Below are 14,760 nucleotides of genomic sequence, written 5' to 3' on the forward strand. Positions count from 1 at the left end.
CGCCCGGAAGTGACGCCAAGCCGCCGGCGCGTGCGGGCTGCGTGGGGCTCACGTACTTCCTCCCCCCCCCCCCCCCCCCCCCTACCCACACAGCCCACCCCCGCGGGGTAAGAGGAGCCGAGGCTGACGGCCATCTTGACTGCTGGCGAAGAGGGCTCAGGATCGAGCAGAAGAAAGGGCTTCAGGTTCGGACAGCGCCTGCGCCTGGAGGCTCCCCCATCCCCCAAGAGGCGTCCTGGTACCGGGCCGGCCTTCTGCGCCTGCGTTTGAGCCTGCGCCTGCGCCCTACGCTCTTAACCCGAGCAGAACGTACGGCGGGCTTCCTCCGGTAATGAAGCGGCTCCAAGCCCGGCGTCCCCTGCAGCAAGCGGGTTGGAAGGCGGCCGAGAGAACGGAGAGCAGAAGATGGCGCACTGTGTGGCAGAAACAGAGAAGGCCCGGGAAGCTGGGGCCAGGCTGTGAAGGAGCTCCACTCTTCATCCTAGAGGCCACAGATAGGGAGTCATGGGACCTTGTTGAGCGGGGGAGCGACTGCGTGGGAGCAGAGCTTGCGGAGGAGTGTCAGGGATCATTGGTCTTCTCGTCCTGGAGCCCCTTGAGCAAATGGCGGCTCCTTTGGGAGCACGCGTGGCAGCCGCACAGGAGACGGCCAGCCACGACTGTCAAAGCACCTTGTGCAAGAACCAGGCCGGGGCGACCTGTCCTGGGCTCACGGAGATCGGCGAGGCTGAGCTCCCGTTTTGCAAATAAGGAAACTGAGGCCCAGAGAGGCATAGTTGGGTTACGGACAACATCGGCTCAGATTTACTTCTGGGGGGACACAGATCACCTAGCCCAGCCCCATCACTTGACTGATGTCCAGGAGACATAGCGAACCCAATTATCTCAACAGGAAACTCATTATCTTCCCCTCCGAGCTCTCCCTAACGTGCATCCCTCCCGAGCCCAGACTCACAACCTAGGCATCATCCTGTACTCCCTACTTTCCCCCCCCCCAATTAGCTGCCAAGCAGCCCTTCATCCTCATCTTTACAGTATTCATTTCTTGTCACTTTCACCTTCGCAGCATCTTTCACCCCTGTAATATGTCTCAGATTTCACCTTTGCACCATCTTGCCACCATTTCTTGTCACTTTCGCCTTCACAGCATCTCACCTTCGCAGCATCTTTTACCCCTGTAATATGTCTCAGATTTCACCTTTGCACCATCTTGCCACCATTTCTTGTCACTTTTGCCTTCACAGCATCTCACCTTTGCAGCATCTTTCACCCCTGTAATATGTCTCAGATTTCACCTTTGCACCATCTTGCCACCATTTCTTGTCACTTTTGCCTTCACAGCATCTCATCCATGTCACCTCTGCATCATCTGTTATCACTTTCATCTCTGCAACATCTGGATTTCACCTTTGCAGCATTTCTCCAATATACCCCCTTCTCTCCTCCACCTCCTCCCTCACTCTGGTGCAAGCCCTCATAACCTCAGGCTTGGGCAAATATTGAATCCAGCTGATGGTGGATCTGCCTACCTAGGCTCTTTCCTCATTCCAGTTTACTCTCCATTCAGTCACTAAAGTGTATCCTAAAACACAGGTCTAACCGTGCCACACCTCTACTCATTAATCTCCAGTGGTTCCCTATTGCTTCCAGGAGCAAATACCAAATGCTCTGCTTTTCAGTCTTACACCTGGGTCACCACTAAGTACTCATCAGTCCAGTGACACCGGCCTCCTGATTGCTCCATAAGCAAGACCCTTCATTTTTCAGCTCTGGGCACTTTCTCTGGCCATCCCCCATGCCTGAAATGCACTTCTTACACATCTCATCTCCTGGCTTTAAATGTGAGCTAAAATCCCACAGTCTACAGGAAGCTTTCCCTAATCCCTTAGTTCTCTTGCCTTTCCTCTGTGGATTCTATCTTTCCTTTTGTGGCTGGTATATAGTTGTCTGCTTGTTGTCTCCCCCATTAGACTGTGCCCTTGGAGAGCAGAGATCATCTTTTACCTTTCTTGGTGTCCCCAGGCTTAATACAGCGGCTAACACATAGTAGGAACGCAATAAGTGGTTGTTTGTTTTTACTTTTCTTTATTCCCCTAGATTTTAAAACAGTGCCTGGCATATACTGAGTGCTTAGCAAATGCTTGTACCTCGCTTGCTACAAACAAGGAAACTGAGGCTGGGTGAGGCTAGATGACTTTGTATTGTGTTAATAAGGGTTCTAAACACTAGGGCAGTGTTCATCCTGCTGCCTTAAGCCAGCCAAAGGGGTATCACACAACATGAGCAACTCTTGAGAAAAAAAGTGGGCTTGAAGAACCCCCAGAAACTTGGTGTGGGCTGTATGAAGTGAGGCAGAGGGCAGCAGCACTCAGTCACTGGACCACATGGAATGATTCCAAGGAACAGAAAAAACACCTGCCAGCAAAGGGGGTGGCGCACCCCAGGCAGAGGGGCCACATGTGGGCCAAAGTGATGGGACTCGGACCCCAGCAGGAGAACCTCCATCCTGGTGGCTGTCGGGCTCCTCCTATAGAGGCTCACCTGTTTGTGGCCTACGCCCTGGACAGCTACCTGGGCAGGGCATTCATTCCCTGTGCTTACCTCAGAGTGCAGGGGAGGTAAAGGTTCTGAATGTGCCCCATTGGTCTGTTACTGGACACTGTCAATTTAGCTGTGACTCAAAAAATCCATAGGTATGTGGTTAACCAAGAGCCAGCTTAGTTTGGAGAGTTACTGAAAGGAGACATCACGTTGTCCTGGAGAAAGGGTCTCCACTACCCATCACCAGCAGCAACAGCTGCTGAGCACCTCCTACCAATAGGCAGACAGACACAGGAGCCCTCGGAGCAGCAGCATGTTCCTTCCCAGGCCTGCTTCCAGCTCACATGGGACCACTTCGCTTTCACTTGGCAGGGTAGACAATATACTTTCACTCGCTTGCCACAAGGGTACATACATAGCCCCACTATTTGTCACAGGATTGTGGCTGAACAGTTGGATGAATTAAAGCTACCTGGTGTACAGCTTACCCACTACATTGATGATATCATGATACAGGGAAAAGATGCGAAAGTAGTGGAAAGGAGTTTGACCCTTCTAATTGAGCATATGAAAAGTAAAGGGTGGGAAATTAACCCTGCAAAGGTTCAAGGACCAGCTCAGAAAGTTTTTGGGTATACAATGGAACAAGGGGCTAAGGGAGATTCTTCCTCAAGCCCGACAAAAGATTCAGGATTTTCCTACCCCTACCAATAAGAAGGAGGCCCAAAAGTTCATAGGATTGTTTGGATACTGGAGGCACCACATTCCACATTTGGGACAGATTTTAAAACCTTTATATAGAGTCACACGGAAGAAATATGAATTCGATTGGGGACTTGAGCAGAGTAAAGCTTTTGAAGAAGCCAAGGCTGCCATACAATTGGCCCTAGATTTGTGGCCCATGCAAAAGGTCCAGTGGAATTGCAAGTGACTGTACAAGATGATTATGCAAACTGGAGCTTATGGCAAAAACAACAAAGCCGAAATGTACCTTTGGGATTTTGGTGTAGGAAACTCCCTTCATCTGGAGTCCAGTATACACCTTTTGAAAAGCAGTTGTTAGCTGCATATTGGGCTTTGGTGGAGACTGAACAACTGACTGTGGGCCATGAAGTGATATTAAGACCTGGAATCCCAATTATGACCTGGGTAATGAGTACCCCAGCTTCTCACAGAATTGGACATGCCCAAGAGGCTAGTATAATCAAATGGAAGTGGTATATTCAAAATAGAGCGAAAACAGGCAAAAGCGGAGTCTCTGCTCTGCATGAATCTATAGCAAACATAGAAATTGAGAGGAATGACACACCCCCTGAGCCAAAGCAACAGTTGGTACAGTCCACTGTAAAATGGAATGAGGGATATGATGTATTAACTGAGGAACAAAAGAGACATGCATGGTTTACTAATGGGACAGCAAAATATTTGGGGCAAAAAAGACATTGGAAAGCAGTGGCCTATAACCCATGCACTAGAAGGACTTTGGAAAGTACTGGGATAGGTGCAAGTAGCCAATATGCTGAACTTATGGCAGTATATCAAGCCATCAAAATAGAACAAGGAGGACAGTGTCATATATTCACTGATTCATGGGCGGTAGCTAATGGGTTAGCTACATGGATGCCCATGTGGAAAAATGAAAATTGGGAAATTCATGGTAAACAAGTCTGGGGCAAAGAATTATGGGAAGATATCTGGAACATGTCTTTGGTCACTGACTTGTCAGTTTTTCATGTAGATGCTCACGTGGCCCCCACCACACCAGAACGTGAGTACAATGCTCATGCTGATACATTTGGCGACGAGGATGGGATCACAAAATGTCAGGCCTCTATTTGGAAGCAGTGGGGCTTTAGAGGGAGAAATGGCTATTCCAGGATGGGAGGATTTGGCTTATTCCTCTCTAGCCAGGGGCTGGAGCTGCTGGGAGCAGGACTTTCTGCTAAGGACTCCTGCTGAGGACTGCCAGGGGCCGGAGCTGCTGGGAGCCCGCTTCCAGGGCGCTGGGTGGTTGCTGTGAGTGGGGAGAGGAGGACCTTTGCCTGAGGTAGTCTGTTCTGTTTTAAAGGCTTGAAAATGTGGGTGCTTTCTACTTTATCTACCTGTGCCAATATCATAACTACTCTGATGGCTTTCACTTTCTGGTTTTGGGACTCAGTCTTTTGGTATCTTAATAAATTTTCTAGTTTATTTCCCCAAATGGCAAACCTGACGTATTTTGTGATGGATAATTATATCAGCATATTTGTAATCTCTATAGGCATTGTGAATATGGCATTGCTGATACATTTGGCGACGAGGATGGGAGAATTTGGAAAGATGTTTGAAAGCAATACCCATAGAACCAGGCAAAGAACTGGCAGGAGTGTGCAGGAGAGGCTGGGTGCTGCTAACAAGTTATCGCCTTATGTGTAAAAGTAGGGATAAGCTGCTGAAGGAAAGAGCTAGGATGGCTAGGGAGTCAGCTGGTTTGCCTGAGGATTCTTCTGTGTCACAGTACTCAGAAGAGCAAACTGGAGGGACTCATGTAGTCCAGGAGCAAGCTACTGTTCATGTAGCTAAAAGGAAGCAAAAAACTAGCAGAAGGAATGTGCATGCAGCTTTTGTACAGGCTGGGCAGAGTTGCCCTGACAGCTTCCAGGAGAATGTGTGTGAGGAGAATGGAACAAGGTTAGATGAGGAGTCTCCTAATGTAGAAGCTCTCCCCATACGAAGAAGAAGGCAGGAGAACCACCGAGGCAAAACAGAGTCCAGGGAGATAATTGAGGATTTCACTCAACAGGAGATCACTGATATATTGAGTAGATTTACCCAAAGAATGGGGGAGTCTTTAGTGTCTTGGATAGTAAGAATCACTGATGAAGGCGCAGGAGGAATAACACTGGACAATGAGGACTGTTTAAAATTCATAAGTATCAGTCAGAATCCTTTTGTACACCAGGCTTTTAGGGATCACCATATGCAAGGAGGAAATAACAAAACGAATCTTCTAGCTTTAGCTGCAGAAGGTTGCAAAAAGCAATATCCAACTGAATCTATGTGGCCTAGGGGAGACAGACCCTGGTACTCACTTAGAGACTGTATGAGAAAGTTAAAGGAGGAGGTAATGAAAACTGCTATCCTGATTGGAGATGCAAATGCATATTATGATACCCCCCTAGGAGTTCCTCATAGAAATATCATAGTGAAGACGGCTCCTCCTGCGTATAAGCACCTAATTCTGACTCTTTTAATTGGAGAAATAGGGCACCCTCTTTCAGAGGTGCTGGATAAGATTTCACAATTAAGCGATTTAGGGGAATGGGAAAAAGACAAATTGCCTCGAGAGAGAAGAGTAAACAGCCAGAGGATTCAGAGACAAAATAGACCCACAAGAAGGGAACTGTTCACTGCTCTATTAAGAGCTGGGGTGGACTTTAGAAGAATAGATGGTATTCCAACTGAAGAGCTGCATAAGCTGTACCAAGAAAAGGTACTTAGCATTAGAATGAACAGGGAAGCAGGAACCACCCCCGCAGGTATTTCTGAATCTGAATCTTTGTATCCAAGTTTGCCCCACCTTCAGGGGGAATAGGAGATAGGCCAAGCCCCAGCCCAGATAAAAGAAATATGCAGAAGAGATTGCAGACCCCATATTGGTTTAACAATATATTGGAAGAATGGATCAACTACTGTGACTAGGGCACTGATTGATACTGGGGCTGAGGCCACACTTATCTATGGAAACCCTGATAAGTTTAAACATGGAACTCCTATTACCATCACAGGTCTAGGAGACACTGAAATCTCAGCCAGACAGGTTAAAATAACAATGAAAATTGGGAAATTCATGGTAAACAAGTCTGGGGCAAAGAATTATGGGAAGATATCTGGAACATGTCTTTGGTCACTGACTTGTCAGTTTTTCATGTAGATGCTCACGTGGCCCCCACCACACCAGAACGTGAGTACAATGCTCATGCTGATACATTTGGCGACGAGGATGGGATCACAAAATGTCACACCTCTGGAGAGTCACCCACACACCAGATGGGTAGACCAGCCTAGCTGAAGCAGCAAAACAGAGAGAGACGGCAGGTAGCACATTTGGGGAAGGTTAGTGCCCCAGACTGCCAGCTCCCCTCAGACCCTAATGGACACAGCCCAGGACCCAGAAACTGAGAGCCTTGGGAAAAGCCAGGCTTCCAGCCCAGCACGCTTGGTCATCGTCCTGGAAAGCCACCCCTGGGGAGATGCAGCCTGGGCCAGCTCCTGCAGGGGCTGCAGCCACAGCCCCTGAAGGCAGCTGGGAAAAGGGAGCCCTTTTTTTTCCAGGCCCTCTCCAGTGGCTCCACATCAGGCCTGCTATGACTCTCTCAGTGGGGAATGACTCCCTTCTCTGCTGCTGCCCCTGGGGACCCTGGGAACCTTCCCCTCTGACCTGCAGCAGAGACCTTCCCCGAGTGCTGTCTCCCCCATGGGGCGAGGGGAGCGAAGGGAAGGGGCAGCAGCCCTAGAGTGGGCCAGGCTCACTCATGCTTGTGCTCCCAATGCTGAGTCCAGGGTTTTGCACAGTTTTGTTGTTCAGGCCTTTCTGTCTCTACTGTCCGTGGGGTTTTCTGTGTGGAACATACTGGGTTTTAGTGGAGTGGCTTGCCATTTCATTTTCCAGTGAATTAAGACAAACAGACTTGCCCAGGGTCATGCACCTACTCCTAGTAAGAGTCTGAGGCCAGATTTGAATTGAGGTCTTCCTGACTGCAGGCCACCGCGCTTTCTAGCTGCCCCTTGCACAGAGTAAGGACTTGGTAAATGCTTTTTGTCATTGACTTAGAGAACCAAAGGCTGCTGGAGGAGCAGACCTTCAGAAAAGAGTTCTGACTCAGTGTCCCTTGCAAGCAATGCTGAGCCACTCTCCCCATCAGACTCTGGGCTTATCAAGGTTGGGGTCATTCCAGAACCACTAGGAGGGGGCTTCTTCATCTCCCCACCCCCTGGCTCCACAGGGCATGCTCTCCCTTTTTTTTCAATTACCCCCTCCTCCGTCTCATCTTGTCTCTAGGGGGCCAAGAATAGACATTGGTCCTGGATGACATTGCTTCTCCGTTTGAATCAGAATTTTGGAGTTGGCAGAGTCTTCCATGTCCATCTCTATTCCACCCATGGAAAAGCTTGTCTGTAACCAGACCAGGTCAGTCCAAACTCTGCATGAAGCCTGCCAGTGGAAGGCCCTCAGCCCCCAGAAGCAGCCATCCCAGTCGGGAAGAGCCCTGGCTGTTTGGAGCTCTGTCCTCATCTCCAGCCGCAGTCAGGCTCCCAGTTCTGTGCTCTGGGGCCAAGCTCAGCTGAGAGATTCTCCTCCAGGCTGCTCATTCTGCCCTCATTTGGCAGAGCTCAGGCTCCCACCCCCTCCTGTTCTCCCTCCTCTGGAAACTCTCCCCCTCATCAATGTCCTTCCTCAAAGGCTGCCGATGGGTCCCAGCCAGGGCAGAGGACAGGCCCCATCCATGAGACATCCTCTGCTTCTATTCCTCTCCAGTATTACAAAATAGCTTCAGCCCAGCCCAGCAGAGAGCACAGCGTGGCTTCATTTAGGCAGCAAGTACCTACTGCGTGCCAGGCACTGGGCTCCCTGCTGTGGTCTTGGGCTTCCCAGAGCCCTGGCCAGGAGAGCTTTACTGAATTGAATCAGTGAAGGAACATCAGTCACTGTGTCTTGAACTGGATTTCAAAGTGAAGGTGGAATAAAATCCTACATGAGGTCATTTCCTTTGCAAAGGCAGAGGGTAGGAGCCTGTAACTGAGGCACTGGGCAGCCCTGGCATGAGGGTTACAAAGTAGCAGCTCCAGCTGGAGGGGATGCGCATGGAAACTGTAACCACTGAGCTGCTTGAGCGCCAGGCTTCTAGCTTTGCTGCCTGCTGTGTCCAGGCAGGCTCTGGCGAGTCTGTGTCTGTGCCCCAAACCCTGCCTCAGAGACCTGCTGACAGCAAGGGGCCCACAGAGCTCTGAGCCACAGGGTGGGAAAAGCCTCCAACACTTCCTGGGCTTGGGACTCCAGACTTCTCTGTTTCCCTCAGTTTCCTCCCCTGCTAAATGGGGATAACAATAATATCCATCCATAAACATTAAGTGCCCAGCAATGAGCACACAAAAAGAAGCAGCGAGGCAGCCCCCGCCCTGAAGGAGCTCCTGTCTGGCGGGGAGAGGACAAACAAGGCAGTCTGCACAAACCTGCTATAAGGAGAAGCCAGCTGGGAAGCAGCTAAGGAAGACAGTGAAGAGGAGGAAGGCACTGGAACCAAGATGGCTGGGCAAGGCTTCCTGCACAAGCTGGGACTTAAGGGAGGCAGGGGAGAGCGAGAGCCTTCCCGGTGGGGAGGACAGCCAGAGCACAGAGAGGGGACGTCTTGGGGAAAGTAAGGACTTGTGTGGAACTTACTGGGTTTTAGACATCTGCTGGACAGGGGCAGAAAAGGGAGACTTGAGATGGTGATTAAATCCATGGGAGCAGATGAGACCCCCAAGTGAAACAGGGCAGGAGAAGAGAAGGGAGTCTATCCACGGCTAGAGGGTGTGATCTGGAGAAGCGGGAGAGAAGGGGCATCCTACAAACCTAGACAGTGTCAAGGAGGGGGAGAGACCAACTGCGTCAGAGGCCTCAGAGAAGCCAGCGAGAATGAGGATAGAGAAGAGGCCGCTGGGTTGGGCAACTAGGAGATCACCGGTGACTTTGGAGAGGGCAGCTTCAGGGGAGGGACAAGGTTAGAAGCCAGAGAGTAAAGGGCTGAGAAGAGAGTGAGGGGAGGAGTGTGCAGATCCCTGGTGTAGACTGCCTTCTACAGGGGTTAAGCCACAAAGGGCAGAAAAAGTACAGGGCCAAAGTTAGCAGGGACAGGAGGATCAAGTGAGGGTCTTCCCAGGATAGGAGAGACATAGGTATGTTTGCAAACAGTAGGAAAGGAGCCAGCAGAGAGGGAGAGACTGAAGATAAATGGCAGAGGGGCAGTCTGTTGGAGGAGAAGTGATGGGATGGGATTGGCTGAGCAGGTAAGGGGGTAGGTCTTGCTAAGAGTGAGCCAGGAGTAAAGAAGGAAGATGAGGAAGAGGGCCCTCATGGCAGGGGCAGATTTCTCAGCTGAAGGGGTGGGGAGGGGTAGAGCAGCAGCAGGTGTGTGGGCACAAAGGTGACCTTGTTGGAGGAGCTGGGCGGGGTGAGGTAGTGTTGATAAGGGGCCAGTGGCCAGTCTCCACGTCTATGTCTGAGGTGGTTGAGAAGATTTAATGGGACCAGCTTGGTAAAGTGTATTAATGCTCATAGTTATGGGCATTACATTGCACTCCTGGTCCTAACATTTTCTGCCTGAGGAAACCATGTTTTACTGTGATAAAAACAGACCACCAAAGGCCAGACAGCTAGTTAGAAACAGCAAGCTTTTATTTTAGGTTTAAAGAAACCCCCCCCCCAAAAAATGTGGGGATTCTCTGGCTACATTTACATACAGGCTCAACAGCTGCTGACTGGACTGACCACAAGGGAGCCCAGCTTACAGGCTCCATGTTTGGGTCAGAAGGTGAAGGGCACCATCAAAAGAATCTGAACCTTTCTTTGCCAGTTGGCTCTCACCATTGTGATTTCATTAGTGTGAGGAACTCCTGATATGAAAAAAAAAATCCACCAAACCCTCAGTGATGCAGTCTGACAAGGGAGTCTCTGTCTTGGGAAACTGGCCAGAGCCCTGAGGGGTCCAGTGAAAGTGGCCCTACTTACAGAACTGAAATGTGTCAGAGGAACAACTTGAATCCGGGCCCACCTGGTGTCCAGGCCTGCCCCATCCAATGGCTAGATGCCGCCATTGAGCATGATCTACTCTAATACAAAATGTGGTAAAAACCAAATGAGAATTCTTACTTACATGGCAAGAGGGCAGATGAGTGGGTAAAGAGCCCCAGGGCACCCCCAAGTTCTGGCTCACTTCCTCTTTGTATGTTGTTGGGCAAAGGACCTCAGTTTTTCTCCATTAGCTAGAGGCCTTGGTCCTGGGTTAGGAACCAGGATGAAGTTGGATTCTCCATTTCCTCCTCCCCTCTCTTTTCCTACTTCAGTGCCCTCAGCAGGCAAGCTGTCTGAGGAGGCCAGCAAGGTCAGGCCATTCCAGGGAACCCTAAGGTCTGTCCCAAGGAGTAAAACATGGGCCATGTCACCTTTTAAAAAGTACCACATGGGGGAGGAAAAGCCAAGATGGCAGAGTAAAAGCAGGAACTTCAGCTCCCACTCCAACCCCCTCCAATACCTATAAAATATGATTCTAAACAAATTTTAGAGCTACAGAACCCACAGAGTGACAGAGAGAAACAAATCTCCTGCTGAAGGCAGCCTGGCAGGCTGACAGGAAGGGTCTATAGCACTGAGCTGGGAGCCAAGTTAGCCCCACATGAGCCATGTGGTTCCAGCCCCAGGGAAGCCCCCAACCAGTGGCACAGACCAGCCAGAGCAGACTTCAGGAGAGTGAATCACCAGCAGCTGTGGTGGTTTCCAGACTTCTCAAAACATAAACACCAAAGAGAAAGTAAAAGGTCATTAGGGAAACTGTGTTGGAATAGGGTGACAGAAGAGCAGGATTTGGCTCCTGCCCCCAGGGTGAGAGGTGGCAGAGGCATGCAGTGGCTGCAGCCACTGCCACATGGCTGCCTCTGGAGCTCCTGGCCTGCAGCTCATAGGGGGACCAAGTGACCATTCAGAAGGTAATCACTCTTGCTTTAACCTGTTTGGATGTGGGTCCCAGTCTTGGGTGGTGGTCCTGGGGTGTGTGTCCAGTGTGCCAGAGCTTGTGGTGGCTGTACAGAGGGCACTCTCCCCAGACCTCTGACAACATTTGTGAAAACCCCAGCAATTTGGGACACAGCTCCACTCTGGAAGCAGAGTTCTACCATAGCAAAGAGCTCAAAAGTCAAGTAATTGGCTGGCAAGATGAACAAGCAGAGGAAGCACAACAAGACCATAGAATCCTTTTTTGGGGACAAAAAGGGTCAAAACGTGGAACCAGAAGAAGATAACAAAGACAAAACTCCTGCATCAAAAGCTTCTGAGAAAAATATGAATAGGTCACAGAAAAATATGAATAGGTCACAGGCCATAGAGGAGCTCAAGAAGGATTTTGAAAATCAAGTAAGAGAAGTGGAGGAAAAACTGGGAAGAGAAATGAGAACAATGCAAGAAAATCATGAAAAGTGAGTCAATGGCCTGCTAAAGGGGACCCCAAAAAAACTGAAGAAAATAACACCTTAAAAAATAGACTAATGCAAATGGCAAAAGAGGCCCAAAAAGCCAATGAGGAGAAGAATGCCTTTAAAGGTCAAATTGATCAGGTGGAAAAGGAATTTCAAAAACTCATTGAGAATAATTCCTTCAAAATTAGATTGGAGCAAATGGGAGCTAATGACTTTATGAGAAATCAAGATACTATAAAACAGATTCAAACAAATGAAAAAAATAGAAGGCAATGTGAAATATCTCATTGGAAAAACTGCTGACCTGGAAAATAGATCCAGGAGAGATCATTTTAAAATTATTGTACTACCTGAAGCCCATGATCAAAAAAAGAGCCTAGAAATCATTCTTCAAGAAATTCTCCAGGAAAATTGCCCTGATATTCTAGAATTAGAGGGCAAAATAGAAATTGAAAGAATTCACTGATCACATCTTTAAAAAAGATCCCCAAAAGAAAACTCCTAGGAATATTATACCCAAATTCCAGAGTTCCTATGCCCAATGGGCTACAAACAATTGCATACCCTTTGACCCAGCAATACCGCTTCTAGGATTGTATCCCAAAAAGATCATAGAAGTGGGAGGAAGACCTGTATGTACAAAAATATTCTTAGCAACTCTTTTTGTAGTGGCAAAGAACTGGAAATTAAGGGATGCCCATCAATTGAGGAATGGCTAAACAAGTTGTGTTATATGAATGTAATGGAATATTATTGTGTTATAAGATATGAGGAGCAGACAGACTTCATATTTACCTGGAGGGACTTATACAAACTGATGCTGAGTGAGAAGAACAGAACCAGGAGAAATCTGTACACAATTACAGACACAACATATGTGTAACGGCCAACTTTGATAGACTGGGCTTCCTTTCAGCAATGCAAGGCTATAAGACAACTCCAAAAGACTCATCATGGAAAAAGATGTCTACATTCAGAGAAAGAACTAGAGACAACAGAATCTGAATACAGACTGAAGCAAAATACCTTTCTTTTTCTTGCTTTGTTTTGCTTTCTCTTTCCCATTGTCATTGGTTACAACCCTTCTTCACTACCTGACTAATGTCTAATGTGAAGGTTTTTGCAGATCCTATACTTGACTGCATGCTGCCATGGGGTGGGACTTTTCATGATTTTCTTGCATCATTCTCATTTCTCTTCCCAATTTTTCCCCCACTTCTCTTACTTGATTTTCAAAATCCTTCTTGAGCTCCTGTGACCTATTCATATTTTTCTCAGAAGCTTTTGATGCAGGAGTTTTGTCTTTGTTATCTTCTTCTGGTTCCATGTTTTGACCCTTTTTTGAAATTTGAAACTCAAGGGAATGTGGAACTGAATCTTGTAAACTAAAAGTAAAGAAACAAATTAATAAAGATTAAAAAACACACACACAAATTCCAGAGTTCCCAGGTGTAATGAGAATGGGAATTTGAAGATCTTCCCTGCCTCTTAATAGACCTAGGCTGGAGTTTGAAGACCTCCCCTGCTTTGAAAGTAAACTCTGCCCCCTAATAGGCTGAATGTAATCACATGGAGCCTGTGGTGGGAGGAGTTTGCTGAAGGGAAGCAGAGCCCACAGCCCCTGCTGCTCAGAGCCACAGAGATGGTGGGAGAGAGAGGAGGTTGAGGCAAGGAGATAGAGAGGTTTGTGAGTAAATATTGACCTTGTATTGGTTTGTGGGAAGGCTGAAGGATGCTGTGGCTCTCAGTGTTATTATGGTATTTGAATATCTTTGGTACTATGATGGAATCAACTTACTGGTTTTGGGATTGGGTTTTCTGGTGTCTAAATAAATGCTTCAGTTCTGTCCTCAATCTGGGGAGTTTGGTATATTTTGTGATCAACTGTCATGTGATACTTATAGTCATGGTCTTTATCATGATTGTGGGTGCTGTAAATATTGCATTGGTCCTACACCAGGTCAAGGAGGAAATACTACAAGCAGCCAGGAAGGAACAATTTGAGTATTGTGGAAAAAATCAGGATAACGCAAGACCTAGCAGCTTCTACACTAAGGAATCAAAGGGCTTGGAATATGATATGCCAGAGGTCAAAGAAGCTAGGACTAAGACCAAGAATCACCTACCCAGCAAAACTGAGTATCATGTTTCAGGGGAAAATATGGTCATTCAATAAAATAGAGGACTTTCAAGTATTCTTGATGAAAAAACCAGAGCTGAACAGAAAATTTGACTTTCAAATACAAGAAGCAAGAGAAGCATGAGAAGGTAAACAGGAAAAAGAAATCATAAGGAAATTATTAAAGTTAAACTATTTACACTACTACATGGAAAAACGATAATTTTAACTTATGAGACTTTTCTCAGTATGAGGATAGTTGAAGGGAACATAGTTATATATGCATACATATATGTATGTATAGGAGGGTATATGTGTATATAAATACATATGTGAGTGTCTGTATACGTGTACATCTGTGTACATAGACAGAGGGCACAGGATCAGTTGAATAGGAAGGGATGATATCTAAAAAATAAAATTAAGATGTGAGAGAGGAATATAATGGGAGAAGGAGAAAGGAAGATAGAATAGGGTAAATTATCTCATATAAAAGAGGCAAGAGAAAACTGTTACAATGGAGGGGAAGAACAGGAAGGTGAAAGGGAATGGGTCAACTTTACACTCATTGAATTTGGCTTAAGGAAGAAATAACACACACTTAATTGGGTATCTTACCCTATAGGAAAGTAGGGGAGAAGGGGATAAGAGGGAAGGGAGAGCAAATTGGGGGAGAGGGAAGTTAGAAGCAAACACTTTTGAGAAGGGACAGGGTTTGGGGTGGCTAGGTGGCCCAGTGAATAGAGCACCAGCCCTGGAGTCAGGAGGACCTGAGTTCAAATCCGGCCTCAGACACTTGACACACTTACTAGCTGTGTGACTTTGGGCAAATCACTTAGCCCCAATTGCCCTCCAAAAAAAAAAGGCAAAAAAAAAAAAAAAAAAAAAAA

This window comes from Petaurus breviceps, unplaced genomic scaffold (genome assembly GCF_028583685.1).
Source record: "Petaurus breviceps papuanus isolate PSGF00001 unplaced genomic scaffold, PetGlider_PUasm1.0 174, whole genome shotgun sequence".
Lineage (NCBI taxonomy): Eukaryota > Metazoa > Chordata > Mammalia > Diprotodontia > Petauridae > Petaurus > Petaurus breviceps.